The sequence below is a fragment of the Chinchilla lanigera genome, unplaced genomic scaffold (genome assembly GCF_000276665.1).
Source record: "Chinchilla lanigera isolate Chin_1 unplaced genomic scaffold, ChiLan1.0 scaffold00038, whole genome shotgun sequence".
Lineage (NCBI taxonomy): Eukaryota > Metazoa > Chordata > Mammalia > Rodentia > Chinchillidae > Chinchilla > Chinchilla lanigera.
The window spans coordinates 13,550,356-13,576,211 of record NW_004955439.1 but is presented as its reverse complement, the minus strand read 5'-3'; the positions used below and the strand labels follow the sequence as shown (position 1 = coordinate 13,576,211).

Here is a 25,856-nt window from a genome sequence, read left to right as displayed (position 1 = left end):
ATACTTTCTTTCCTTTTCTTTTTCTTTTCTTTTTGTAAATAAATAGTACTGTGATACTTTAGGTGTGACCTCTAGTTAACATGGTAGTTAGAATCAGAAAAATATTTTGCTTTGTAGTTACACGATTGGTTCTTTGTCAATGCATTACTAAAAGATGATATGAAAAAGAGCAAGCTTTAGTTTCTCTTCGCATTGTCCATGTCAGGGCAGGCATGCGCGCTGTAGAGCTCTAGCTTGTGTATACTTTAAACTGTACACGCAGGTGTTTTTTGTTACTGCACTTGTTTTTTGTTTTATTTTGTTTTTTAGTCTTGCTCAGTCCCAGTAACTATCTCAATGGTAATTGCTGGAATATGCACTTGAAATACAGTTTAAAAGATTTTCTGTGTACTGTTTCATTAAAAACAAAAAAGCATTATTGCTAACACTAAAAATATGTTAAGACTTTGTAGTTATTTTGCATTCCTGTACTTTATCAGCAAAGAGAACTGTCATCACAGCAAAAGGTTTAAAATTAGGTAATGAAATATTTTTGTAAATAAATACCATTAAGCTGGTATTTTAAAAAATGTATTATAAATGTTTCTGGAAATGTTCATATATATGTATATGAATGTCTCTTTATGCTGAAGGGCTCTGACTGGGCAAAATAAAATAATCTCTCCTGAAATTAAACAAGCCCTTTTTTCTGGAAAATTTTTAAACATTTTTCTGAATTGTATAATTAACCCATCAGTTTAACCTAAGAAAATAAAATAGATTCCCATATTTCCAAAGGTTAATCAGGTAATTCAAGTAGGATCAGCTATTGCTGTCTTAACTGTGTGGAATTTGGGCAAGAGTCCCATGGTTAGATACTGTAGATGGATAAGGAGGAAAGGGTAGGGGTGGGGGGTGCAGGAGACCTGAACTCAGCCTAGGCGTGTGTTTCTCCTTGGCCTTCAGTGTGTACACCAGTCGCCCGAGGCTTCTGTTAAAATGCAGATTGCCGTTCTGCGCAGAGGAGCTGAGTCCTGTGTTGGCATTTCTAACCAGCTCCACCTATACAGACCCCACTGACCTCTAAAACATGCTCTTGAGTTGCAAGGCTAAGGATAATTTCCATAACGGGCATTTTGATGTTGTTAGTCTGAATGTCCAGCTGTCTGTGCCAAAAGTGGACCTCCCATGTAACTTAAACAATACCAAAATACTTATTTGTCTTTGTTTCCCTTGCATTTTAGAATAAAGAATATTTCAGTTGCCTTACTAAGCTGAAGGTTTGCTTGATTTTGAAATGTTTCTAACTGTGGTACATGCATGTTCCACATGGTGGCAGTGTTGTCTCAGTCTGTGCGCCTTCAACGGGAAGCACTGATGTATAATTTTAGGAGGGAAAAACCATGAGTTTGCAAAGGTTCATTATCATGACAGGTACTTTTTACCTAGAAGATTATTAAACAATCTTAGATGTGAAACATCTTGATAAGTTATTATACAGTAATGTAGATCATTTGGGAGAGTGGTCTCATTATCAAGACACTGTTTTTTTTTTTTCAGAAAATGTAGGCTCAGATCAAGATTTGAAAACTGAAGGTTGTCATCATGTCTCTATTCACGCTTTTAAAGATCATTAATTTGAATGTGTCCTGTATAAATAATACAGTGTCTCCACTGCTTTAATTAGAAATATACTTGTCATTTTGACTTTTCAAATGAGTTTATAAAAAGATGCTGATTTTTGTCCTTACTTTAAAGGTGTTTGGTCTGTCATATTTTTTCAGTTTTGTGTAAAAGTATTTTATCATATGTACCATAATGAAAGCTTTTTAAATTCTTACTGTTCAGAATAAGACAAGAAAAATCTTCTCTAAGTCATTTTAGTTTTTAAAATTTCATTTGCCTTTTTAACATCAATACCTTACGTTCTAGTGGCTCAGAACTTATGGAGATATCCTAAAATGTAGATTTTGTCACCTTCTGTAATTTTGTACTGTTTAAAAAAAAAAAAACCCCAAAGTGTGTTTTTATAACTCCTTTTGAAAACAACATAAAAACAAGGTGCACATTTAATACAGTGTTTCAGACAAGACAGAATGTTGATAGCAAAGGGAAGGTTTGAGGGTTTCATTTAAATATCAAGAAGCAGTTCCTTAGAAATGTGTGTCCGTCCTTCCACACCAGAGACACCCTCTGCATCTTCCTGAGGGCATTCACCCGAGTCTGCCCGCTTCGCACTCTGCACCTTCTGCCTCAGTTCTGTCCCTGCCCCCCTCCCTGTGCCTCTTACCCAGGTCCCTACTCTTTAGTAAGTGCCTCTTTGCCCATGTAGGAGGGAAATACAGTAAATCCAGATGTTTCTCAAGGACATCCTAAATTTTGAGTAGATACGTCAATAATGTGTGTAAGTGTAACGGCATCCCTACTCCTGAGAGCCGTCAGACATGGAAAACCTCAGCAGCAACTCGGCACACACATGTGAGGCACTAGAAGGGAGGAGCGCTGGGGGAGTAGGAGGAAAGTACAGCACCACGCTGGCAGCCCTTCAGTCTAGGCCTAGCCATTTCACTGGTGCTCAGCCAGATGCTTTCCTTCATGAGCACAGAAGTTAGCTCACACCCCAGAAAGTGTAGCCCGTGGTCCTTTATCAGTAATGTGAATACAGATGCCAGTGAGCTGAGCAGTGGGTCTTGAACTGAAGCATCAGAATCTCTTGGAAACATGACTCATTAAATACAAGTTGCTGGAATACACCTGCAGTATCTGTGGAGTGAAGTTGATGGAGGGTTTGTATTTGGAACCAGTGCTGTCTGCTGGTTTAGGGGCCGCTCAGAACCCCGATCTGCAGCTCTGCCCGAAGAGCAGTTCCTTCTGTCCCAGATACTCTGTCTCCACTGCTGTCCTGGAGCATCTTAGGTAATGTGCTTGCTGATACATTTAACTTTTAAAATCAATATAATGTAATATAACTATTACCAGGTATATGAAATGAGACAGTTGATCATTTTTTAAGCATTTCAATATATAAGTGCTGAGATTAGAATAAAAACAGGTTCCCCCCAAAATTTCTAAAACTCCCTGCATCATCCTAACCCTGTCTTCTGATTTCCTTCCCCTTCTAGTACTCATCCCACCCTTCACACCCTCTGACATTTGAAACCATGGACCAGAGCGTAAGACTCACTGTAGAACCTGTTCTCTTCAACCTCTTCCCATTTACTGGATTGTCAGAAGTGTGTTCATGGAGGCTATGCCAGGATGTATACCTGAAAATGTAGAAAAGTGGAGGCTACTTAAATATTAACTAGGATTTTAGTGCATTTTTATTAATTCCTCTAATACCTATCCTCTTTTTTAAATCTATGTTTAGAACTAGTCAGTGAATGAGAGAGCTAGAACCTATCTTTGTAAATTTGTGCCAAAAGCCCATAAAGCAATGTGTCCTGATACATATTCTGCTTGTAAAAAAAACTCCCATGATAAGTACGTGTGAATCCATTCTGTGAAAATTACATAGATGCTCCTAGATGACTGAAATAACAGTCTATGACTTAATAAAACTCAATGTGTGATTATTGGTTAGTGGCAACTAGTTTTTCTAGGGTTTCATTTCAGTCTGTTAGAAGTGGGCATTACATAGCACTCATTTCAAATGCTGTCCCATCAGCCTGAGTCTGAAGACCAGGAGTCTCTAAGCAATGTTAATGACTTATACTAAATCACTCAACCTGTACCTCACTTGGGATTTAAATATTGATCTTACTTAATGAGTGAGAGAGAGATTGGTCTTACCTAACTTACCTGATATATATTTTCCTGATGTGTTACATTAGCAGAAAGAATAAAAACTACCACTTTTATAAGATTATTTGCAGGACTCCATGTAAGAGTGTAGAAAGCGTAGCTCAGCGGAGTGGCACTGCTGTGTAAGCACCTGTGTGTGCTCTGCAGCCCCAGAGACAGTGCACTGTGCAAATTCACGTGTGGGTGTGAAGGCAAAACTATAATTCCCTCCTCTGCTATGCATGACTGCAAGCAGATTATTAAACCTTTATGCCTAAGTTTCCTACTATGTACGAAGAAGTGATTATTGAACTAATTCATGTAAAAGTGCTCAGGACAGTGATGCATTCAGTACTTAAAGTAAGATGCTACTGGTAGGCACACATTATAGATACTAGTCACAAAGAAAAATACTTGTAAGACATCCTGATTTTCAAAGTATTACACTGAAGGTGAGTATCTCAGAATAGGTAAGTGTTAAGCACTCAATGAATGTTTACCATTACCAAGACAACTAGCAATTGAGACTTCCTCTGTCTACTTGTAACCACCTTGTAGATCCTGCTCCAAGGGAAGCAGGGCAGAACTTACAAATCTTCCTCAAGTCATTTCCTGGGTGTGGTCTTTTCCAGCTGATGCTGGCAAAACCAGGATTCAGGAGGCTACACACAGGTAAAATGTTTCATGAAGCACAACAAAACAAAGGAAAATTAAGTTTAAAGGGGTGTTACTCTTTGTTCAACTCTCAGAAGATGCTAAAAGGAATCCAACTTAAAATCACCCAAACAAGTTGTGTGGCCTTTTTCCTTTTGAATCTTTAATCACTGAATACTCCTTGAAGGCTTTCAAGTGTCAAAACTTCAGCATGTTCCTTCCCGTTCTCTCAGACTCTGCCTCCCACATCTGTAGTAACAAGAATGGTCCTACCTCTCTCCTGCCTCTCAGGTAAGGTGCTTTCCTATATCCCTTTGGGCTGCTACACTTAGGGCACTGTAGGGCCCTCTGTGAAGCCAGGCAGGTCTGGTGTGGGGATCTCTGCGTTCCCAAGAGCAGTGGCATCTCTGTCCTTCTACCCTTAGACCCTCAAACTTTTCAGGGAGTTACGTCACTTCTCTGGCCTCTTTGGGACCAGGCTTAGCACTCTGTCCTCTTTCTGCACCCAGCATGTTCAGATATTGTCTAGTCTGGAGAAAATCATCCGTATGCCTCTTGTCTGGGCCAGGACCTAGGCTCTTGAGGGTTAAACCCAAGCTGCCGCTTACTGCAAAGTGCTTTTGCCTCAAAACTATTGTCTGTACCACGGACTCTAAAACTTCATTTTGAGGGCTGGGTGTCACTTAGTGGTAGAACCCTTGCCTAGCAGGAACAAGGCTGGGTTCCACCCTCAGCGCCACAAAAAGGAAAATTTTATTTGGAAATTCAATTATCAGTTTCTTTTTTTATTCAACAAATAGTGAAACATTGGGATGAGTTCTGTTTTAATATTGGAAACAGAAAACAAGACTAAACCCTGCCCTGCAGTTTAAGCCCAGTGACAGTGATGTTTTCTTTCTGTCTGTTTCTTTCATAATAGCACTAACTTGAGAATGAGAAAAGTTAGTGTCCCAGATACCTGAGGAAGAGGAAAGGGAATTTTGTGTGTGGGCTGAGGGAATGCATTATGTAAGTGATAAATTCCTGTCCCACCAGGAGGACTGGATAAGCGCCTGTCCTCCCTTCCCCACACCCATGTCTCATCCGTCACCTCTGCATCCTTTTAATCCTAAATGACTGTCTTTCTGCCTCTGCTGTGCAGCTGCTCTTGAGTTACAGCTGAGTCTCATCAGCCTTTTCCGTCTTCCGGTCTCCAAGATACTGTTCCATCCCAAGCCCGATTAAGCCATTTCCTTTTAACCCTTTTGAAGATTCAAAGCCTAGAGTGAAGTTCAGTGCTTTAGTTTGGCAACATGGCTGCTCAGAAGTCACCACTGTGTATCTGTTATTTTGGTATCTGGTATCGTGTACTATTATTATCATGATGTTCACACACCCATCTTTCTCTGGCTTATGAGCTCCTTGAGAAAGGAGACTGTCTTACCCGTCTTTGTAACACCAGCGTCTGGCACAGTGCTGTCCAACAGGAGGTGTTCGTTAAGATTTATTGGTAAATTGACAAAGTTGAAAAGATTTCATGTACACTTTTTTTATACTTATACACATGAGTAAGTTTTGTTCCTACATGCACATATATTTTTATATATTTTGTGTTTTAATATCTTCAGCTATAAATTTTGTACTAGTAGCTACTGACATTTCTCTTGGAACGTCTATAAATACAAAATTTTCTTTCAAGTGGGCTTATAGTTCTTCTGAAGGCTTTCATAGTTCTGACATTTCTGAAACTTGACTTTCTGGAATTTATTAATAATTCTCTAGCACTTTTTTTTACACAAAAATAAAAACAGCTTTGGGGGGTATGGGTGTAGCTCAGTGGTAGACCTGTCTACCATGCACACGCTCTGAGTTCAATCCTCAACACCAAACAAGAAAAAAAAGCTTTATGAGGAAAGCTAAAATGAGTCTATGGTAACTGAAATATACAAGTCGTACAAGACAGGCTATCAGACTCTTTCTGATGTCTGCCAAGATTTGTGTTTTACTGGTATGCACATTGTTCCTCAGGCTTCAGAAAAATAAACCAGTTTTTCAACATGTGATAATTCTTCCCTTTTCCATGTACAGAATTCCTTATAAAACCTCACTTCCTTCTGAATAAAATAGAATACTTTATATTCTGTATGATGTGTATATATATATATATATATATATATATATATAGTGCTATTTAAATAAGATTGTCTGTGTGGTTAATAAGACACAAATCAGCAGGAATGGTGGACGTGTTTGTAATCCCAACACTCTGGGATGCTCAGGCAGGATTAGCAAATCCCAGCCCAGACCAGGGGAATTTAGTAACTTAGCAAGACCCTGTGTCAAAATTTAAAGATTTTAAAAGAGGGCCAGGGGAGGTGCTGGGGATATACTGAGGATATACTACCTGGCAAGTGCAAGGTCCTGAGTTCAATTCCCAGCACCAAAAGAAATTTAAAAACTAAAAGAGGGCTGGGGAGGTAGCTCAATGTGAAGGCCCTGGGTTCAAGCCCCACTACCATTTTTAGGAAGTCAAATACAGGAGTCACAGGCAGGAACTTAGGCACTGTCAAGTCACGTGATACGACTGTGGGCTAACCTGAAGTACGCAGGTTAGCATTCTGTCCTGTAATCAGTAATTTCTCTGAAAGGAACCTCTGTATTCAGCTTTATAGATGAGAAACGAAAAAATATAATACAAGGAGAATTATTTCTCTTGTCTGCCCTGTACCCTCGCCCAGTTACTCTGTGGACTGATACCACATGGAAAAAACTGAGACCCTTGTATAAGGAAAAACAGAAATGATAATGATGTAAACTAATAAGAATGAATTTCAGGTGCTGGGTTAAAGATACGGATAGTTCTGTCTTGTCTTTTACAAGGCATCACTTCCCAAGCAGCCACCCTCCGCTGTGTTTATCAAATGGGTGATGGTGGAGGTCAAAACGTACCTCTGACTAGAATTCTTCGTGACGCTAGGTGTGTAAAAGTCTAATTTGTAGCAGTTTCTAAGGAAATGGTGCTTCTTCTCTCCATGATGTGCCTTTTATCAGTGATCAAACCTGAAACTAAGCTAGATTTTTGAAGCATGCCCTTACAGCTGGGGCAAGAGGACCAAAACCACCGCTCAACCGCAGAAGCGCAGTACTGGAAGCCTCGAATTTGGGAAAGCACAGATGGAGAAAGAATTCATGGAGCCGTGTGCTCAGACTCCCAGAGGGGTAGAGCTCAGGTTAGAGTTATTTAGGTAAAATCCAAAAGCCCCAGGCCATTGGCTCTTCAACCCACCAAGGAGCCTTCCTGTCCCAGGGCTGCCTTTCTCCTCAGCCTCCCGAAGGGCTTCCTTTGCAGCGCTTTGCAGGTGCCCTTCCTCCTTCCACCGGGAGCCCTCTTTGTGTGTTTCTTCCTTGGCTCACTCTTTATCATCTTTTGAGTTTCAGTTTAAATTCACCTCTTCAAAAAGCCTTTCCTCACCTTGGTGTCTGACTTTGAGATTTAAAGTTACCTTACTGTTCTTTCAATCCATGTCAAGTTGTCTTCCATTGCAGGAACGCATTCAGTTCTCCTTTTTCATTCATTTGTTAAGCTGTCGCTTTGACTAGAACATAAGTCCTCCTACAGGAGGAGCCTTGCCTGTGCTGTTTCCTGCTATGTTCTTAAGCCCAGAAAGGTGTCAGACACACCGGTGGTCATTACTGAATGAATCCAGATCTCCTACAACTTGGACCAGAAAAACTGGAAACAAGCATTCAGCTTAGGTTAGAGGGAGTATTAGATTTGACCAAGTCACAAATGACATGATCCTGTGGGGCTGCGGAGAGGAAAAAGTAAATACTAGATGTAAAACTGCTTCATAAATAGAAGTATATCCTTCTACAAGTAAAAGATCCTGAGAAAATTGGTCTCTGTGTCTCAATTTTCTTGTTTATAAAAATCAAAGAATTGATTTAATAACCCTAATTGATCTAGTTATAAAATTTTCAGTTTTCTTGTCATTGACAGAAAACCCTGAAAAGCTTTTTCCCGTTATGTGCCACTGCAGAGTCAGGGTGTCTTGCTGCCAGCCCGAAAGAGGAAAGAAAAGTGGTGCTACTGCTGTCACCCTGGGCCTTTGATGGATTTCTGCCAAGAGGCCCAGTCTTCTCTGCCTGGGAATGACAGGGGTCACTTCTCTCATGTCAGGCTCACCCACACTTCCTTCAACTCTCAGGGCTCCAACTGCCCTTCCCCTTACTCATCCCGTCAGGTCGTTCCCCCCCGGGACTGGGGAGAGCAGGGCATGGATGGGTCCAAGAGACTCCAGTCTCACACTCACATTTGCCTGAAACCTAATATTTTTTTCAGGTGCAGAGAGAGTCAATGCTTTCTTTGTGCCCAAAGACTACACGTCATTTCTCTTGTCATTACTTGAATAGGGGGTTTGCAGAAGGGCAGAAAGAGAAGCTTTGTGGCCCCACCTTCAGGCATATATCCGTATGGCTAGTGAGGCTTCTCCTCCGGCTGGAAACTGTTTTCAAAGTCGAGATCTAAGACAGTCCCCCCACCTCTCTCTCTTTCTCTCCCTCTCTCTCCTTCATCCTTCCCTTCCCCATCCCCTCATTTCCTAGGCCTTTAACTGATTCCAAAGATGATAGAAATGAGAACATCCATATCTTTATGGAAGAATTTTATCCTAATACTCAGGGGACTGTTGCCTCTTGTCGGCACCAGTCCAAAATAGTCCCTCCCTCTTTTTAAATTTCTTGACCTCTGAGCTATAAGACCTCAAGCCCAGGGACATAATTATATAAGGGTAAGCTAGTATAGAACTTAGTACACATACATCTTAAAAAAAATTAAGGAGATGTAATTAGTGACAGTGAATAGTGGGTACATTTGTTCTTTGAAGTGTGGTAAATTGAATTAAAAAATGTCTTTCCAAAATATATGCACAATAACAACCATTTTTAAATTCAACGGAGAGTCAGTGCTATACCTCCACCTGTAGCCCTGTCTGAAAATCAACTCAAAATAAACCAAAGACTTAAATACAAGACCTGAAATTTTGAATATGCTGAAAGAAAACACAGGGGAAGCACTTCATAGGCACAGGCAATGACTTCCTGAATAAGGCACAAATAACTCAGGAAATAATAGCTAAAATCAACAGATGGGATTGCATCAAATTAAAGAGCTTCTGCACAACAGACAAAAGAGTGAAGAGATAGCTTGCAGGATGGAAGAAAATATCTTCCAGCTACTCTTCTGACAGATGATCAATATCCAGGATATACAAGAACTCAAAAACCTTAAGTCCAAATGAACAAACAATCTGTTAAAAAGTATGCAAATGAACAGATACTTCTCAAAACACAAAATGTAAGTGGCCAATAAGTATATGAGAAATATGTTTAACATGATTAGCCACTAGGGAAATGCAATCAAAACTACATAGAGATTCCATCTCACCTCAGAATACCTATCATTAAGAATACAAAATAAATAATGCTGGCAAGGATGTGGGAGAAAACATCCTTACATACTGTTGTAGGTGTGGATGTAAATTAGTAAAGCCACTTTGGAAATCATTATGGAGATTTCACAAAAAACTAAAAATAGAGCTACCATTTGATAGACTTATACCACTGCTTGGTATATATCCAAATGAATTAAAATCAGCATATGATAGAGATATGAGCATACTGCAACACAATTCAAGTAGACAAAATATGAGACTGTCTATGTATCCATCAATGAATGAGTAAAGAAAACATGATATATATGCCCTTAGTTTTATATATATATATATATATATATATAATTCATCCACAAAAAAAAGAAATTGTGTCATTTTCAGGAAAATGGATGAAACTAAAATGGAACTGGAAATCATCGTGTTAAGTAAAATAAACCAGACTCAGAAAGACAAATATCCTGCTTTTCCTTCTACACAAACTAAAATAAGCAAAAGTGACATGAAAATATAAGGTAGATTATTAGATGAGAGGAAGGGAGTGGGAAGAGTAGAACACCGAGGAGAGAATCATGGGATAGATAGGATCAGAATATGTTAAATGTATATCAGAAAATGCTACAGTGAAACTCAATATATTGTACAATGAAGAAGTACTAACAAAAATATATACGTATTTTTCAAAAAACAAGAGTCAGTGCTGAAAATGGTTAGAAGGGTAATGACTTGTGAGAAGCCTGAGAAGAAAGCAGTCGTGTGACAGGGTGCGGTGATATGTAAAACAAGAAAGGGCAGAAGAGCAGGCTCAAGGTGAAAAGGGTACGTACGTTAGGGGCTGTGGCAAAGTTGGGCTACGTGACGAAGCCAGTGGGGCGGGGGGAACGTAATGTTTTGCTAGAGGGCTGGGCGATTATATGCAGTAATTAATGTTCTGCACCGCATCCTACCACTCTTGCTTGCACTGCTTCTCTGCTGGTTTTGCCTTGGATTTCTTTTCCCTTACCACTTAAGGTACTCTTGGCTACAGTTCAATTTTGTTTCATCTTTAGCCATTTCTTCTTATTTAAAGGCTCATAAATTTTCAGGCTACTATTTGAAGGTGTCTAAAGAAATGATGCTTCATAAGTCAGAAGATATGTCTATGCAGTGGACCCCCAAAAGTTGCATGGGCCACATTCCTGGAGCACTTGCACATTCTGAAAAATCACGAATTTCAGATATGGTCAGAAATATGCCTGTTAATGCCTATTATACTATTGTGACATAACTTTTTAGTTCCTGGAGCAAATCCAGCAGCTCAGCCTTCTCCTGTAATGTCTTCAACTTCTTCTGGTGCTTAGGTTTATTGCCAGAATCCTTAGAAGATGCGATGTTTGGGCAGTATCTTAGGGATCTTATGGCTTTAGGAAGACCTAAACCAAGAACACTGGAAGGAGCATTCTCTTTAAAGTCCTCTAAGAGCCTGAATCACAGAACAACCAACTAGTCTGAAGTATAAGTAAAGAAAGGTGCCTCCAAACAGACAGGAAGCAAGCACCAGCTCTTCTGGCACAGAGAGAGAGCGCACTAAAGGCCAAGGCTGGGCTCACAGGAGATGGTAGAAACCCTAAGAACCACTGACGGAGAGGGCATTTCTACCCACGCCCGGGCTTTCCTCCTGCTCATGGAAAGATTGATGGTAGGGTTGAGAGTCAGGAGAAAGGGTCATTTCTGGGAAATGTCAGGGGGAGAAGAGAAGTCACCACTGTGAATAAGGCACAAGCCCTTGCTGAATCATCATTTGCTGTTTTAAGTCATAAGCAATCAGGAAAGGATGACCAATTTGATTTGGTTAACAAATCCTGACCAAAGCCTAGATGAAGACCCATAGCAGCTGAGAGAAAGAAATAGAAAACTATCTCCAGGAGAGGGGCATGGGACAAGGTTAGGGCCAGAACATCTGATGTCTCCTAGTACTGGAGGTGGAGGAGGATCACTGGGAAAGCCCTACCCCTACAGACCTCAGGACACAAAGCTTACCCAAGTATGCAAGTTGAATTATTCAAGAGAAACCACAAACTACTCCCTCAACACCAGGCCAACCCCATCAAGTGAAAAAATCACAGGAGTCTACTAATGAAAGAGAAGCAAGAACACGGAAAGAAATGCTCTCTGAGGTGCAAACTCACCTGATATCTATCTGAAGGTGAAAGTGGAAAAAGAAAACAGAGAAAAACCTTCCAGAGACCCAAGCCCCACCCTGAGCACAAAGAATTTAAAGCTGATAACCTGAATGTAGCCATAGCTACAGTAAGACCCAACCCAGTTCAACGCATTTACAAATTGACTTAATCTCCACCATAAAAAACCTACCAAAGACCTATGTCCAACTCCAGACTTAAATAGTATTACATTGCTTTTACTGGCTTAGATGTAATATCCTATACTCGGGCAAAACTTCTGATACACACAAAAGCAGTGGGAGGGCTTTGTCAAGAAAAATTGATAACTAAAACACTAGGATCCACCTACTGGAACTATCAAAAAAGTATTAAAACTATTCATAGTATTTTAAAGTCTTTAGAAGAAAAAGTAGAAAGCATAAATGAACAAGTACAGCATGTTAGCTAATTATCAGTAATTACATGAATGGAAATGAAATGATCTAAACATTCTAATTAAAAGACAGTGATCAGCCAAATGGATTTCAAAAACAAATATCCAACTGTATTCTCTGTACAAGAGATTTATCTTAGATTTAAAGACAAAAATACATTATAGTTCAAAATGGGGGAAATATAGCATAGAAACAGTACCAAAAAGAAAATTAATATAGTAATATAAAAAATAGACTTTAAGATTAAAAAAATTACTTTTATCAACCAAGAGCATTTTCTAATGATAAATCCACCAAGGTATTACAATTTTAAACATATTTGTACCTAAAACAGATCCCCATAATTCATGTGGCAAAAAAAATTGAAGGAGAAATAGGCAATAATAATAGTTGAAGACTTCAGTACCCACTTTCCATAATGCATAGAAGAGATAAATAGATGATCAAAAAGTAATTAAAATATTTCAATAATGTTAAGTAGATCCAGCAAATGTTAGAGAACATGGCAGAACACCTCAATGTTACAACATTGGCAGAATACACATTTTTCTCAAGTTCACATAGAACATCTGAAAGATAAACCATATGTTACATGGAAAACCAAGCCTCCATAAATTTTAAAACATTGAAATTGTAAAGCATGTCTTCTAATCATAATAGAATGAAATTAGAAATCAATAACAAGGGGGAATTTTGAAAATCCCCAAATATCTAGAAATTAAATAACACATTTAAATAAGGGGTCAATGAAGAAAAAAACAAAATGGAAAGTAAAAAATACTTTGAGATGGATGAAAATGTAAACACAATATACAAAAATGTATGGAATTCAACTAACTCAGTGTTCAATGCCTTAACATTTCACTTTATGAAACCAGAAAAAAAAAACTAAGGCAAATTACAATGGATTATAATAAAAAATCATGACAATAAGATGTTGGCAAGGATGGAGAGATATTGAAAACTTCCCATTTTGCTGTTATGGAATGTTACATTGTTCAGCCTCTTTAGAAAACTATTAAGGAGTTCCTCAAAATGTTAAAAAGTTAGTATGTTACCTATAATTCCATTTTTAGATACATATCAAAGTGAATTGGAAACATGTTCACACAGAGACTTGTACACATGTTCATAACATAATTGCCAAAAAAGAATAAGAAAACCCTAAATGTTTATGAATTGATGAATGGATAAACAAAATATGTTTCCATAAAATGAAATATTATTTGCCAATAAAAATGAACTAATAATAAATGTTATGACATGGATGGACTTTGAGAACAGTATGCTAAGTGGGAACAGCCAGACACAAAAGGCCATTTATTATGTTATCTCATTACCAAATGTTCACAAAAGGAACATCCATGGGGGGGGTACCAGTTTTGCCAGTTGCTTGTGGGAGAGAAAAATAGAGTCATTACTAATAGGTACAGGTACACAGTTAGATGTTTTAAGAATAGATAGTGATAATGATTAAAGCCCTGAAAATATACTGATGTCACTTAAAAGGACAAAATTTATGAAATTGTAAATTTTTTAAATGAAGGAAAATTTCAGAACTACAGGAAACTCTGAATATCCAAAGCAATCTTGAATAGCAAGAACACAGGTGGAAGCATCACACTACCTAATTTTAAAGTATACTTAAAAACTATAGTAAACAAAATAGCATGGTAGTGGTATAAAAACAGAAACATAGATCAATGAAAGAGGACAGACAGACCAGAAATGAATCCACTAATTTAAAGGCAACTGATATTAAGAACACATAATTAAGCAAAGGAAAATTTCTTCAATAGGTGATATTGGAGAAAATGCATATCTATACGCCGAAGAATGAAACTGAACCCTTATTTCACTGCATATATAGAAATTAATTCAAAATGGACTAGAAACTTAGTACACATTTAGGTGATCAGAGCAATTAAGTCATTAATGTAAATAATTACAATTTAGCAATTATGGTTCATTGTGTTTAATAAAATGCTCAGAATGTTAAGAAAAATGGAAAAAAAAAAAAAAACCCAAACTTTAGAACCATTAGAAGAAAACATCTGGAAAAATATTGACACTTTTCTGGGCAATGCTTTTTATACATGATTCAAAAAATGCAAGGCAACAAAAGCAAGGATAAATAAGTGGGTTGCAGCCAACTAAAAAGCTGTACAATGGAAATTAAGGACATGACAAGGCAACTCAGGGAATGTGAGGAAATATCTGAAAATCACATATCTATTAAACAGTTAATATTCAAAATATATAAGGAGCTCATTCAAATAAATAGCATAGAATAACACATGAGTAAAAAAATGGGTGAGGGACCTGAATAGACATTTCTCAAAGAATGTGAAAATATGAAAAAAATGTTCAGTATCACTAGTCATTAGAAAAGCGCAAAACTACAATGATATTTCTACTTATGTTAGTTAAAGTCCAAAGATAACAAATGATAGCAAAAATGTGGAGGAAAGGAAACACTTAATCACTGTTGGTAAGAATATAAATTGGTATGGTGATCACTGAAAATTCCTCAGAAAATTAGAAAAAGAACTGCTGTACACTTCAGCAACACAGGGAAGATGTATCCAAGGGAAATTGGTACATATCCAAGCTAGATACGTGAGGGAAATGAAATTTGTGTGTGAAAGAGACCTCTGAATTCCCAGGTTCACTGCAGCGTGATTCGTAATAGTCAACCTAAGTTGGAATTAAGCTAAGTGTTCGTCAATGGATGACTAGATAAAAGCTCACATGTGTGCAAATACACACATACAAATATAGAGGAATATTATTTAACCCTGCAACGAAGGAAATTCTGTCATTTGTGAAAACATGGAAGACATTATGGTAAGTAAAATAAGCTAGGTACAGAATGACAATATCTCATGATCTTGCTTATGTATGAAATCTACAAAACTGAAACTTACAGAAACAGAAAGCAGAACTGAAATTTATAGAAACAGAACAGCAATAAGGAAAGGCAGGGTGAGTTGGGGAAACAGAAAAATGCTGATCAAAGGGTATTAAGTTTCTGTAATACCAGAACCCCTATCCAGAATTATTAACTACTAGAGATTTAATGAACAGCATGGTGAATATACTTAATAGTTATGTATTATATAGTTAAAATCTGCCAAGAGAGTAAATCTTAAATGTTTTTACCATCTCCAGAAAAGTAGTAACCCGTGAAAAGATGGATGAGTTAATTAGTTGATTAAGGTAATCATTTTACAAGGCATATGTATAGCAAGACATCACCTTAAATATATACAATTTTTATTTGTTAATTGTACCTCAAAGGTAGAATGAAAAAAACTCTGCAGAGAAAATCCAGTGACACACAGAGCACTGCCTTTAGCGCGCTCTCCAGAAGACAGTGCTATGAGGGCAACAGTGAGCTTGAAGACAGGTAAATAGAAACTACCCCAAGTGGAAAATAACAAAAAGCATAAAAAATATCTTTCAAAAATCCAAGAAAAAAATGAAGGCTTTTTTTAGACCAACTAAATTGAAAATCATTCCCTGCAAAATTGTACTAAGTAAAAATGTACAGTTTTCATGCAGAAGGAAGATATTATTTGACAGAAACTTGTATCTACACAAAAATCAAAGAGCATTGGAAGTTATATAAATTAAGGTAAATATAATTTTTTTTACTCATTTGTACATTCTCTAGGCCACAGTTGTGTGAGCTGGGGCCTGGGAAAATGGAGTAAGTCTACACCTTCTTTCTCTCCAACTAAATGAAAATATATATTAAAAAAAAAAGGAATGCACTTGAACAACTACAAGAATGCTGAAAATTTAATAAGAGCAGTTAGAATCGGGAAGAATAGAATTTAAATTGCTATGTATCTTCCACTAACCCCTCCTGGTTTGAATGTAAAAATGCACCATGAAGTCTGGAATGGGCACTTAAATAAAGGCAGAGGGGAATCCAGGAGCAGCACACAGAATAGGAGAAGGAATTCGTGATGCCCAGAGAATGTACAGATTTCAATTATCTTTTTCTCTACCATCTGTTCTCTTATTTCACAGGTTGCAAAAAATACTGTGGTGACCGAAGCAGAAGCCACAAGAGAAGACGGCTTGAATCACATCTCTAATGAGGGGAATCTTTCTCTAATCAAAGAGTTCCAAGACCCTCTCTCCTTCTACCATTTGACTCCAGATGTATTTGCAGCTACAAAAGTTTGTGACAGAACAGGTTATATAAAACCCCATTTTCCTGGCTGTTGGACCAAACAGAGGAGCACCAGGAAGTCAGAAAGTACCACAAAGGGACAAGCTCAGAAAAACCACCAAGAAATTTACTTAATTCCTGGGCTCATCCCACTGAGTTGTACACACAGGAATTTGATCATGATCAGCATACAAAAAGCTTTGAGATTGGAATTAACAGGTAAACTACAGCTTAGGTCCCAGAAAGAAAACACACACACACACACACACACACACACACACACACACACAGAGAGAGAGAGAGAGAGAGAGAGAGAGAGAGAGAGAGAGTACCTGCAAAGATACTGCAAAGTCTAGCTGACATTGGAACCACAGGTACAGAGGATGGGATAGAACTTGTAACCTGAACATAAATCAGGTCAGTTGCCTGCTAAAAATATCCAGATAATTATAGGATTTACAAAAGACTCCAAGTCTCATTCAAAATGCTTCAAATACAAACCAAAATTATACTGCATATAAAGATCTCGAAAAATCTCACAAGAGAAATCAACAGATACCAATATGAAGATGACCTAGGTTTTCAATTCTCAATAAAGACTTTAAAGTAGCTATTATTACAGATACTAAGATACGAAGAACAAAAAATGACAGTTGAAGAACTAAGATACATAATAGCAGAAAACCTATGGAATTAGATCAATAGAATTCAATCAGAGAAGAAATAGGTGGAAGCTAGATCAGTAGAAATAATCCAATCTGAACAAGTTGGAAGCAATTTCACTTAATTCTTCACAACTACCTAGAAACTAAACACTAATCCCATTTCCTTTTCACAAATAAAGACACTGAGGCTCAAAAAATTTAAGTAGGAAAGGGTATGGACTCCAGGGTCCCCCAAGGCTGAACCCTCATGGCCACTAACGCTGTTTGTAGCCCACCTAAAAACACTCGAAAGAATGTTCCTGTGTTCTTTAATGAGGTGACGTTCCGACCGTCCTTACAAATCTTAGTTAACATGGAAACACAGCAATTCCTTCCTCATAAGACTGCCTATGGTTTTTGTCTGAACCAAAGAGTAACACTGAGTTTGTGTTCAGGGCTCTTCATAATTGTTCACATTTTTGTTCATTGTCAGCAAGCAAGTTGCTAAGTACTTTGCTTAAGACTAAAGTTTCTTTTCAGTAGGAATTTTGATCAGCAGAGGAGTGTCTCAGATATTGTGATAATACGACTTTAAGACACATGACCTGGGCTTCTAAAAGAAAATATAGTTTAAAGGGAAAACCAATAAAACACACACACACATACACATGCACAAGCACAGGCATATATACACACACTCACACACTGAAAACATGAAAACTTCCCTCTGACTATTTTGAACTTCTAGACCCTTGTAAAAATCTACTTCCTTTCCCCAGTCATTTTTTGAAGCACCCAGTCATGTGACCTCCTTAGAGCATCCATCAATTTTTTTCATTACTCTGGTCAATTTGATGATGTATAACACTGTCCAAGCAGTGCACCTCACACCGTCTCCTGTGGCCGAGTGAGATGGTGACCTCTGGGACCTCCCCTTTGCTAGTGCCACCAGCAGTCTGTGCAGAGGTGGGGGCTGCTCTTCTTCTGCCTCCGCTGTACCACAGGCTCACATGGGGGTCAAATGTTGCCTGTGCTCAAAGCCTCACAGAATTTTTGGTACCAGCGACTCTCTTCCTTCTGATTCACAGGACTGAGGTGTAGGTTTAGGCGCAGTCCTTAGGGCTTCTCCAAGTCAGACATTTCGTTACCATCTCCTTCCCTTTCTTAGCTGCCCTCTGCCAATGGAACATTACTTTTTGTTCCTGTTATCTGTCTACCCCACAGTTTCATAATCATTTGACGTAAAGATTATGCCTTATTCAGAAGCAATCACTACATTAGTGCAAAAATTCTGATGCTTTCTTCAGCTTCTAAACCCCAGAAGGATAGGGGCATCCTTGGCTGGTTCTTGCTGTGTGCAGGAGAAGGGACACAATGCACCGTTTGGATGGGTTAGTCATCGTCTCCTTAACATATTCCTCTACTAAAAAGACAGTGTACTGCGGACATTACCCATCAAGCCTTCCCCAGAGGAGCTTACCATGGAGACCTCTGTCTTCCCGGGGCACTGAGGCCTGGCTCCTTCCTTGGTCACAGTCCTCACACCAGTAGCTCTTTGTTCCATGGCTGGTAGGAGGACAGACTAACAAGGCCTGCACTCCTCTTTCGGACTCCATGACTGTGCCAACAGCCTAACTTTCACGTAGCTCTGGCAGGGCAGAATCCAAGCACAACTGTGATCAGGACAATGACTCATTTCTTACAGGAGAAGCCGTGTTCCAACCCTAATGCTCAGACCAAGTATTATCAAGATTGTTTAGGCTTTTCCAACATCATGAATTCGGTTCATTGTAGCAATCCTTCTAGAACCAAGCTGACAAACCCTTGTTCCCTCATTTCGTTGCAGAGCCCTGTATCTTTAAGCATGTCCTGGAATTTTGCTCTCAGACTCTCTCCTAATTCTCTGCACTTGCAGGGGTCACTCTGACTTTGAACCCTTGTCTGTATCCTGATCAGACCTCTCTTTCTCGCATGGGTCATTCCAACCTTAATATCTCATGTAGGCCCGCTTCAATTTCACTTTCCCAAATGAATTGCCGTGATTTGAAATATATGTGTATGTTTAGCTTCCTCTACACAATTACCTCTTCAGTGCCTCTCTCTTCATGCTTCCCTGGGCCTATTACTCATCCTCCTACTCTGTCCTGGCAGCAGCCCTACGAGCTCTATTTCCTCTGCCTTGCAAACCCAGTTTAGAATATCTCAATGGCTTTGAAAAAATATTCCCTCTGCACGGCTTACTCTCTATTTTCATTCTGCCTCTGTTAGGGTTTGGGGAATATTGCAAGGGAACAATATAATACACATATTTTATACACATATATGGACACATATTTTATAAGATTATTTATAATAGTCACTCAAAGAATGATATGCAAGAGAGTGCAGGAAGTCTGTCACACAATACAGACCAAGGAGTCCAGATGAGGGCCTGGAACCCACGGGAATGTCTTGCATGAGTCCAGCTGAATACCTTGAGCCCATGAATCCAGCTGGAGGCCTAGAGCTCATAACAATGTCTCATGCATGTTTGTTTCATGGATCTGAGTTGGAAAGGCCCAAAGGTCAGTGGTAGAATCTAGGAAGTCTGTGCCAGCAGGATGAAGGATCTGTGCTAGCAGGATAAGGGATCTGCACTGGAGCCAGGAGAGAGCAACGTGCAAAGTGAGAACCAGAGCTCCCCTGAGAAGTACCACAGCCATGCTCAGCAACAGTGAGGTCTTGAGCTCCTCCAGTGGTGACGACAGCTGAGTTCCCATCAGGAAAGCCAACATGACAAGCTTTTCCAGGAGACTGGCAGTGCACCATCTTCCCCTCCAGAGCCAGGAAGTGATGCTCAGAGTGAAGGCCCAAGCTCCCTCAAAGTGAACCAAAGCTATATTATCAGTGCCAACAAGGTCCCAAGCCCCTCTGAGAGTGAAAACAGCAAAGTTCATCAGGAAAGCCAGCATGACAAGCTCTTCCAACTGAACCAAAATCTCCTCACAGCTTCTACCAGCTCCCAACAGCCTTTCTCTGCTCCCAACAGCCTAACTGCTTCTGCAGTTCTGCCTCTTATGCTGCTGGCAACAATCCCCAGGTGTACCTCCTACACCCAGCACCATACTTACTCAGTTCAGCTGGGGTTTATAAATTGACCACCAGTTGTCAATCCACCACAGTCTCTTTAGACTTCCAGTTGCCCGTCAGAGAAGGTAAATAAGCTCACCTTTATCATACGTGCTGCTGTCCAATGTTCTCATTTTGTATTCTTACTGTTTTACAAAGATTATTTGGGGAGGTGAGGCTCAGTGAAAGAGGTTTAATGCCATACCCATACCAAGGTTGTATGACTGGTGAGGAACAGAATTTCAATTTAAAAGCAGATCTATATGATTCCCAAACTCCTATGTCTTTACATCATCCAACACTTCCTCCAAATATTACTTACGTGAACAAAGTTGAATTTGAAGTAAAAGCATTCAAAGACTCAGGTGCATTCACATTTCTATCAGAGTCATTTAGAAGGCTCAGGCAGCATTTTAGAGAGCACACCACTTCTCCCCTAGCAAATGCTTTCCTATAATCCCAAATCTAGAAACAGAAAGAACCTGAAAGATCATTCAAACTCATTTCCTCTGAGGACACAGGACCCCAGGGAAGAAACATGGCTTCTATCAGGAGCTCTAGGAGCCCAGCTGTCTTGGGAAGCTGCCTGAGTGCCAGGAAGGTCTCTCTTCCAGCAGGATAGAGCTCTACTCAGCGGCCCCACACTTTGAGCTAAATCCCCAGGAGTGGAGACATCTGCCTTCTGCAAGCACTGTCAGGACCAATGCAGCCCTCCAGCCCTACACTTTGATCTTTGTCACCATAGGATGTCAAAGCCAAGTCTCCATTATCACCAAGATTCTAGTCCCACACTCACTCCCTCATTCCTTCCATAGACATTCCCCACCCTATGTGAACACACCTTCCCACTCTCTGTGTTCCCTAAGTCTCACCATCGTTAGCTCCTCCTCTTCTCCTCCACGGGTTGTCTTCCTTCACTCTGTTGCTTTAACTGTGTCCTGATCACACTTTCTGCTGCAGCCCTCCAAGCAGAAGTTGCTTTATTTTTCATATGCCAAGCCATTAAGAGCCTACAAAAGGAATAATCCTACTTAACTTTCCTTGCTAATAGTCAGATAATATCTCCTTCATTTTCCCAGCACACAGTGGAACCTACCTGCAGTCTCCCTCACTCCTGCCATCCCTCCATCTCAGTAGGAGCCTGTGGACTTTGGCTTCCTGCTCCTGTCCAGCTCTGCCCTGGGTTCCTTTCCTTCCATTTCCTCAAGGACTTTGCCTCCAATTTCCCCCTGTCCTTCCTGTATGAGCTCATCTCTTTCTTCTGGATCCTTATTATTGGTACTTCAACAAACAGACTATAGGACCCTATATTTACATCAAATACTCCCTTGACTGCAGGCCACACCTCTCTGATTATTACAAAATGATTGAAGTTACTAGAATCACCCACTTTACCGTATATTCTTAACTCTCCCAGGTCTCACTTCCGCTTTCCTAAAATTGCTCCAGTCAAGGTCACTGATGACTTCCACTTTGCCAAGTCCAGGGAGTCTCACTGTTTTCTTTAACCTTCAAGTTGCTTTTGTCTCTTGGCTCTGAAACTTTGCCCTCTTCTGTTTTTTTTTTCTTTCAATGCTGGATTTTTTTCTCCTTTATTAATTCCTTCTTCTTGCCCAGTCATGTAATACCTTCTCTATTTATACTTACTACCTTGGTGATCTCTTTGGTCCCATAAATTTGAATATGAGAGTTTGGACTCCAAAATTTACCTCTTTGGCCAAGATTTCTCCCTGAATGACAGGATCCCTTCCATATAAAGGCGTTCATTGACATTGTGAAAATCAAACAAACAAACAAATAAAAAAGCTAGGTAGTTTTGAAGGAGGCCATCTCATGCAAGTATCCCTGATAATACAAACTATCACACAAGACTCTGCCAGAACCACAAATTTGCACAAAAACCACTACACTCTTCCACAAAAAAATATATCTGTGAGGATGCAACTGCCTGTCCAACCCGAGACTGATGCCACTCTTGTCATTAATCCTTGTATCCAAACAGAACTGCTTCAAAATTGTTTATTTTTTTCATGTGACCTTTGAACCCTGTCATCTCAAATTTTTCATGCAATTTTTGAAAACCCCTTCTCCTTGAGTCTCTTTGGATATGCCCACCTGTATTCCCATTGCAATGTTCATCCCCAAACATAGTCATTATCTTTGGAGAATTTCTCTGTTTCTTAGGTGGACAGCATTACAAAGTTAACATCTTCAAAACAGAAATTTTATGCTTTGGGACTCAATAGAGATATTGATTGCATAACACTGTGAATGTACTCATTGTCATTAAATTGCTCCCTTTAAAATAGTTAATTCTCCTTGCCTGATTCCACCCTCTGTATCTAACAAAGATAATCACTTTAAGGTAGATAATGATGAAAATGAGACCCAGTTATCATTAAGAACAGTCAGATTCTGGGCTGGTGCAAAAGATGAACTGCATTTTGTAGAAGCACGGGCAATAAATCCAAAGGCAAGCCCATTAAAGTGACACTGGCAACTTTGAAGATGTCTCTATACCCAGTGGCTTCCCTTAGGGGACACTGAAATTACAGCTGCTGTCTTCAGGTTGAAGTGCAGTTCAGGGCCTGTGCGTATTGTGGGTGGCATGTAGTGGCTGTGGAGGACTGCAGAGGAGAACATGAGGAGGGGGAGGCTGTGGGACTCTCCGGAGCACCTGAAAGCGATCTGCCCCTGGAAGCGGCAGCAAGTTTGCACCAAAAGAAGTAAAACTTCCTGATGCTATTGATGATAAAAATGATGAGGAAATGAAGGGAAAGCTCCTGTGAGGAAGTTTATATGAAATACTCCAGTGAAAATTTCACAAAAAGTAAGCCAGACTGGGGAAGACTTAAAACTATCAACATCAAGATGAAAGAAGGCCAAGAATCCTTTTAAAAAGCAGAAAAAAGCTCTTCTAAAACACCAAAAGGACCTAGTTCTATAGACAACATTAAAGCAAAAGTATGAGCAAGTATAGAAAAATATAGTTCTCTTTCCAAAGCAAAAGCTAAGTTCACCAATTCTGTGAAGAATTGCTTCCAGATATCTGACCAGGAGACTACTCAAGATCTCTGGCACTGGAAGAAGTTGCTTCATGACAGGAGTTAAAATAATCTATTAAAATTTTTCTTTATTTCATCTCTGCAAGTGTTGCTGTATGGCTGCCCTTTAATATAAATTGAGAACTTTCCCTATCCATGTATGATAAATGTTGTCCAGGTGCCATTGCCAAGATTGTGTCATCCAGAATGCCCATCTAGTTTTCAGAGATGGAACTCCACCCTCTGCTTTGTCTTAAATATGTATGGGATGTTATTATGGGACATCATGGTAGTGGTGGTCAGACATGGAGATGGCAAACACTTTCGCCTCTATCTGAAGTTCCTCTTCAACCCCTACAGGTCTCTGTCTCTGCTGAGGCCAGCTTGTTACACATGCTAGCATTTGCCCTGCAGCTTTATGTGATTTCCCCACCTCTCATCTTGCCTTTCTGTGCTATCGTCTCTGCACAGCTGTCAAATGAATACTTTAAAAATGTAAATCAAGCTGAATATGACAGCACAGGCCTGTGATTCCAACATTCAAGGAGGCCAAGGCCAAGGAGGATTACAAGTTGAAGCTCAGTAGGGGCAACTTGGACCCTTAGAGAAACCTTATGTTAAAATTTTTAAAAATTGAAAAAGAATTGCAATGTAGTTCAGAAGAAATGCTTTGAGTTCAATTCACAGTACCTCCAAGAATGTGAATCAAACCATGTTACTTCTCAACTAACGTCTCTATTACAGCCTTGTAATACTGAAAGTAAGAGACAGCTCCTTTCCCTGACCTACAGAACTCTCCAGGGTCTAACTCCACCTACTACCTTCCGATCTACACTCTTACCACCTTGTTCTTTACTCACTCATGCTGGAACCACTCGAGTCATCCTTCTTTCCTTGAAAAGCCAAGTTCATCTCTTCCTCTTAAGTTTACTTGCATTTCTTTCCAGCTACAGAAGAAACAGGCAGGCATCTTACCTCTTTAGCTTATATCTCCAGTAACTTTTTTGTCCCATATATAGTACATGCTAAATAAATGTTAGTTAAAAAAAAGCTGGGTTCACAGTTCTTTCTGGCTTTGTTTTTCTGTAACAGTTCTAAAGGATTGAATTGCTATAAGAAAACAAAGTTATACCAACTACCTCAGGCTAACTTTAATTAAACCTAAAGTAATGAACAGATATAAATATAGATGAAAATGTTAAATATGTGTACAATTTTGGAGCAGTTGAGATTTTCAGAAGCAACAAAGAAAATTAAAGTCATTGTATAATAGATAAATTATCTCTATATGCACATAAAATGTTATTATAAAGTATGAAAGTCAAAAGTTTAAATATCTGCAACACATGACATGATAAAAAGTAACACTTCTAATATGTGAAAAGCTCCTGCTAATTATTAAAAACCAACATTCAACACAAAACAAGCAAATATGTGAATAGGCATTTCTTAGAAAAAGTGGATCTGGCAGCTAACACTCCCCTAAAAGAAGGTGTTCATCTTCACCTGCTCTTAGAGAAGTAGAAAAGGAACAAGGACTGGCCCAGTGCCCGGGACTTCGAACAAATAAGAAATGAGTAAATGAAACAATGAATCGCCAGTTTGTACCTGTCAAATTAAGAACACTTTGAGGCCTTGTTAAAACTGGTCCAAGCGAGGAAACAAGCAGTCTGCTCAGTGCCTGTGGGGTCTCAGGTTGCTGCTCCTCTCCTCCGATGTGCGTTGGACTTAAGTGATCGGCTTTACGAGAAGAACATGGAGGAAGTGACTGTGAACCCAGAGCTAAAAGGCCTAGCAGCTTCCACCTAAGCACTGACACTCTGTACTGGATGGACCTCTCTTTTGACAGTCACACTGAGGGCCTGACAGCGCATGGGCAGAGACAGCTGCCAGGCCAGCCCGTGGGTGTTCAGCTCCCAGGCATCCAGGTCGTCCCAGCTGTGAGCCCAGATGTGGTGTACAGCAAAACCCACACATCCCCCACTGAACTGTGTTCAGTTTGCAGATTCCTGAGTGAAGCAATTGATTCTTGTCTTCAGCCACTATATTGTGGGGTAGTTTGTGATGTAGCAATGCAAACCAGAACAGGAGTCCATTGCTCCAACCATTATGTAACCTGGTAACACCATACTAAAAGAAAAAAATAACACTCTTCAATGCTGAAAAATCCTTAGTTGGAATCTATCTCGGGGAATTAAAAACAAAGGAAATATGAATAAGATTTTTACTGAAGCATTTGTCTTCAAGGAAAAGAAAAAACTAGGAAAAAGAATTCTGTCATTACAGCAATATTGAATATATTATGATATAGACTTAAAGAGGATTTAAATGATGTCAGTTGTCTTGGAGAAATTTCCACAAACTAAAAGAGAAGTAAAATTCAGAAAAGTATACAAAGCACGAATTTGTTTTATTTTGGTACTGGAGATTGAAGCC

At 39.4% G+C, this 25,856-nt stretch overlaps 1 long non-coding RNA gene across 1 annotated transcript; it reads right to left on the bottom strand.

Moving 5' to 3' along the window:
• Positions 1-2,030: 2,030 nt before the first annotated feature.
• Positions 2,031-19,024, bottom strand: LOC106149184. Its single transcript, XR_001235180.1, has 3 exons — positions 18,749-19,024; positions 3,164-3,245; positions 2,031-2,742 (listed from the first exon to the last, which is right to left on the bottom strand). It is a non-coding gene; the product is annotated as an uncharacterized LOC106149184 (long non-coding RNA).
• Positions 19,025-25,856: the final 6,832 nt, after the last annotated feature.